The 5,632-nt window shown below is 38.8% G+C and overlaps 1 pseudogene across 1 annotated transcript; it reads left to right on the forward strand.

Annotated features, from left to right (window-relative positions):
• Positions 1 to 4,558: 4,558 nt before the first annotated feature.
• On the forward strand, positions 4,559 to 5,131 carry LOC308517129 (cell division control protein 42 homolog; annotated as a pseudogene). Its single transcript has one exon. The product of its transcript is annotated as a cell division control protein 42 homolog (transcript).
• Positions 5,132 to 5,632: the final 501 nt, after the last annotated feature.

Below are 5,632 nucleotides of genomic sequence, written 5' to 3' on the forward strand. Positions count from 1 at the left end.
GGCATTTTAACTTAATATGTAGGGTTCAGAGTCAGACTCAACTGTGCACCAATCCTAGTGGCATGATTATAAACTTCTCTCAGTGTCAGATTTATAATCTGAACAGATTTATAAAACTGATCAAGAATCCCTATCTCACAGTGATATTGTATGGATTAAATGAAATAATATATACAGTTCTGGTAAAGGTGAGGCCACTTGTTAAATGAAATCTTTACTAAAATAATTATTTCTTTTTTAGAGGAGTCACATCATTGTGTAATTAACTTAAAATTGAACTGCATGCTTGGCAAAAGAAGAAAAAAGAAAAGGAAGTGGAAAAATATGTAAATAGTAATAAAGATTGTTTTACATAATAATCTTTAATATAGAGAGCATATTTCTATGTTCATTAGATATACCTATTTCTCCATATTATTGTATACACAGAAGCTCAAATACTGTGCTTCGTAGATGTTATCTCAGATTGTCAAGCACAGTTCTCACTCATTGACTTAAGGGCTGGCTTCAGAAATTAACCAGCCTTTGACAAGTCACTCTTTGACTGTTATCAAAATATCAGACTGTCATTGTTTCCCAGGTCTCTTTGTGCATTCTGCTCTACTCTATATAATAAAAGCCTAAGCGACCTTACAGCAGAATGACCAGAACAACTGGTCACTATGATGCGCACTGACCATCAGGGGGCAGATACTCAACACAGGAGCTGCCCCCTGGTGGCCAGTGTGCTCCCACATCCAGAGTGCCGCTCTACCAGAAGTTGGGCTCACGGCTGGCGAGCACAGCGACAGTGGCAGGAGTCTCTCCTGCCTCCGCAGCAGTGCTAAGGAGTAGCAAGCTGAGCAGTAAGAGGCAGTGAGCAGGTGGGCAGTAAGGAGCAAGGGGTCCCAGTCTGTGAGTGGGATGTCCACCTACTAACTTAGGCCCACTCCTTGGGGAGAGCGGGCCTGAGCCAGCAGGCGGACATCCCCCGAGGGGTCCCGGACTGCAAGAGGGTGCAGGTAAGGCTGAGGGATCCCCCCTCCAGTGCACAAATTTTGTGTACCGGACCTCTAGTTTAGTATAATAAGCACCTCAATAAATGGGAAACAACCCTAGACTTTCCTTATTTGGTTTATACTTTTCTTATTTCTACCTTTTACTACAGTCTTAAACATCAAAAACTTGGCAAAAACCCTTGGGTTAACATAAGGAATCCAAGTGGAAGAAGTGCTCTCCTTCCATGCTGTGCTTCTATTTCTCCTACCCACCTTAATCTGTGCTGATGGGAGTGTCCTGATCACTCTCGCCTAGGGCCCAGACTGTCCTGGAGAATGGATACATTGAAGTGCTTAATCTGTTGCATTTGTAGAATACTCCATGTACTTGGCTTGATAAATTTCCATCTTGATTTTATTCACATCAGAATGGGTTTCAGTTCTAGTTTTGGAGACACAGGATTCTAAACCATAATTTAAGATTAATAAACATTTATGCTCATCAAAGCAGCTTGAGTTTATCCCAAATGGAATCACATATCTTCCCTAATCTGTTAAATAATCATTATTATTTATTTTATCAAGGCACAAGACTCATGATTTGTAAATAAAAAGCACATTGCAAATGGATTTTCTCCTGATCTACTTTTCCCTGCCTTCATTTCCACTTTCAAAATTTTCCACATTGATTTCTAAAACATTCAGTAGAATATTCTCCACCTAGTGCATTCCATAATACACTGTGATGATCAATGAATATTGAAGAGGTACACATCAAAAAGATTGGGTTCGTTTTATTAGTGATTAATGTACTTGACTATTCTGGAAAGGGTAGGCCTCATGGGACCCTGGTATTTTTAAAACTTCTTTAAAACATCAAAAGTATAGGCAATATCTCTAAAATATCAACCACATTGATTCCAGAAATACATTACAGAAGCATTCAAGAGATGTGTGATTAATGATTTAAAATCTTTAGCAAAAGATCTTCCATAATGGGTTTTATTTAACCAGTTCCAGGTCACAGCATTAAAAAAAAAAAAAATCCTGTTTGTTAAAAGCATTTAATAAAATCAATTGCTTTACAAACTAATAATGAAAATTAATAACAAAGTAGATCTTCTTGGAATATTTTTTTTTAAACATATTTTATTGATTTTTTACAGAGAGGAAGGGAGAGAGAGAGATAGAGAGTTAGAAACATCGATGAGAGAGAAACATCGATCAGCTGCCTCCTGTACATCCCCCACTGGGGATGTGCCCGCAACCCAGGTACATGCCCTTGACCGGAATCGAACCCGGGACCCTTCAGTCCGAAGGCCGACGCTCTATCCACTGAGCCAAACCGGTTTTGGCTGGAATATTATTTTCAGGAGGAATAAGCTGTAATGTAGAAGAAATAACATAGTTAGGCACACAACTCACTTTTTCTTTTTCTTCTAGCAACAGGCATTACATGAAAATTGAACCAAGATCAAAGACAGGCATTTTAGGAAAAATAAAAAATGAATCAAAGAAGGAAAGACACACCAAAAGAACAATGAAGCATTTCTGTTTTTCTTCTATACTAGGAGGAAGTGAGGAAAGCTGAGGGTGGACATCTGCAATGAGCAGGCCAAGGTCATTGTGGCAGTCCCCTTCCCTGACTGTTCATGCAGTTCAGGTTGATAGGTCAGACCAACAGCTGTAGTTGGTTTCAGGGCAGAACAGCTTCAATTCAGGAATCTCCAAAACCTGGAATTTTCCTCCATTTTTTGTTTTCACTTCACTTGCTATTCCATCAGCACCCTTACTTCACTGGTTTTTGCAGTGTTTTTGACAAGAATCTGATTTTTTCCCTAAAATTATGAATATCTTTTAAGTGATACATTTGATTACCGTGAATTCATTTTTTTGTAAATAAGTTTGTCCATGCTACTTCTTTCTAGAAAAAGAAAAGGGCTACTAGTTTATTGATATTATTTAATCTTCTTTTCCATCTATGTAAATATCTATTTTAGATACTTTGTGCCCTACTATCTCTACAGGTAATTAACTTTATTTATACTTAATGGAATGCATGGTAAGAGTAAAATTATAGGCACAATGTGGTGCACAATTGTATTTCCAGAAGTATCCTAAAAATCTTAACTCAGAAACTTTATTCCATGGAGGACTATCTTGAATTTTAGCCAAGGCTCTTTGCCCCTGTAGGTTCTCTCTTACAAATTTATACGATCACTAGCACCACTGCAAAATTCCTGCTATAAAAAACGACTGCACTCCACTAACTAGACATGAATCTAGTTTAAATCTTTGTTTAAAACCTGGGTTAAGGTTGTGTTATTAAGTTTTCTGTGGTGAGACAATAGATTCCTGTTTCCTCAGCACTTCTCTGTGACTTTTGTACGGAGCAACAACAGAGTGAGGTAAGCTGTGAAGTTGTTGGTGGAGGCACCACAGCTGCAGCAAGAAATGCCATTGGAGTTAAGTCACAAGGCAGCCTACTCTATTAGCTAACTGCGATTTCCTACGGGTAGAGTAAACTTTTCTTCATCTTCAGCAGTCACTGGAAAAGTGACCCACTTCTGATTAGAACAGCGGTTCTCAACCTGTGGGTCGCGATCCCTTTGGGGGTCGAATGACCCTTTCACAGGGGTCGCCTAAATACATCCTGCATATCAGATATTTACATTATGATTCATACAGTAGCAAAATTACAGTTATGAAGTAGCAACGAAAATAATTTTATGGTTGGGGGTCACCACAACCTGAGGAACTGTTGTCGCGGCATTAGGAAGGTTGAGAACCACTGTATTAGAAGCTCTCAGTCCTATAGGTTCACCCATCGATGTGACAATGGCATTGTATTCATTCCTTCTTTCTCTTTCTGCTTCAGCTTCGTGGAGAGGTGGGGAAAGGATAGAAAGAGCAGCACCCATTTCTGAAAAAAGTGTAGAACTTTGTTGCTTCCAAAATCTCAGGTTGTCTAAATAGGCTAAAATCAGCCATTCTCTTCTCCAAGTAATTGACAATAAGAACAAGGCGCCATAACTATGTTATTACAATCAAGAGGGAGATTTTATTTCAGCGGTCCACGTGTCTGACATTCTGGAAAATTTCATCTGCAAAATTTCCAGGGATTTATATATAAAATAATCTTTTAATCAAACAGGCATACAAGAGAAACCAACCAGTTAGTCTGAAACATATTATACCCAAATTACTTTCTCCATTTTCTTTGTTCTATCTTCTATTTTACTGGTAAAGAACACATTTAATATACTGTGTCTTTCCACTGGGTTATCCTGGGTTATGACTAATCCTAGAAACCTGATTTCATGGATTAATCCTACATATTTTTACTATGAATCAATGCTTAAGTTTACTTATTTTGCTGTAGGAAGAGAAAATAGTGAGAATTAGAGATGAATAACAGATGATCACAGAGAGCGCAAATTTGGTCTAAGATAAAAGTTCTCTGGGGCCAGAAGGAATTTCTTAAATGCATGTCAGAATGAGGCAGTGCTGCCAGCATCCCGGTGGAGAAGCTGAGGTCATCATCAGATTTGAAATAAAGAGGATAGAAAACTGTTTCGGCAATGCAGACAAGGAAGTGGCATTGTGTGGGTGATGGCGCTGTTGGTAAAACATATCTCCTGACCCTACATAACAAACAAATTTCCATCTGAGTGTGTACCCACTGTTTTTGACAACTATGCAGTCACAGTTATGGTTGGTGGAGAGCCATATACGCTTGGACTTTTTGATACTGCAGGGTAAGAGGAGTATGGCAAATTATGACCGCAGAGTTATCCACAAACAGTTGTCTTTCTAGTCTGTTTTTCAGTGGTCTCTCCTTCCTCATGTGAAAATGTGAAAGAAAAATGGGTGTCTGGGATAACTTACCACTCTCTAAAAACCTTTTTCTTGCTTGTTGGGTCCCAAATTGCTCTCATAGATGAACCCTCTGCTATTGAGAAATTTGCAAGAACAAACAGAAACCTACCACTCCAGAGTATGCTGGAAAGCCAGCCGGCGACTTGAAGGCTGTCAGGTATGTGGAGTGTTCTGCACTCACACGGAGAGGCCTAGAGAATGTGTATCACGAAGCAATACTGATTTCCCTGGAGCCTCCAGAACCAAAGAAGAGCCACAGGTGTGTGCTGCTATAAACATCTCTCCGGAGCCCTTTCTGCAAGGCTGGTATCAGCATATACTAAAAGCAGTGTTTAAATCAAACTAAGGATTAAAAATTAAATTTTGTCTTTGCAATAATGAAAAAAAAATCCATGTCAGAGAATGATGAAGTTTTCCTTCTCAGCTAGTTTCCACTTAACATCTTCTCACCTAGTCTCAGAAATTCAAGGATGAAACCACATCAAGCACTTCCTAGGAATGTGGGCACAAGAAATATATTTCACTTGAGGAACAAGCAAGTTAACACTGGAAAATAAAGCAACAATTTAAGCCTTACTGAATCTAGTCTCTAAGTGACTTACTCAATCCTTCCTGATTAACCTTCTTTTTGATGAAAATGAATGTTCAGGAGTCAGTATGCCATCTTGATTTACTCTCGCAAAGATCAAGGATACGTAGTGGTATTGGTTACTCTTGGGATGTTTATTTTATGGCTCTTGGCTCTAGTCTTTTTCTTATATAATTAGTATCTAAGA

Source organism: Myotis nattereri (genome assembly GCF_964212035.1).
Source record: "Myotis nattereri genome assembly, chromosome: 3".
Taxonomy (NCBI): Eukaryota; Metazoa; Chordata; class Mammalia; order Chiroptera; family Vespertilionidae; genus Myotis; species Myotis nattereri.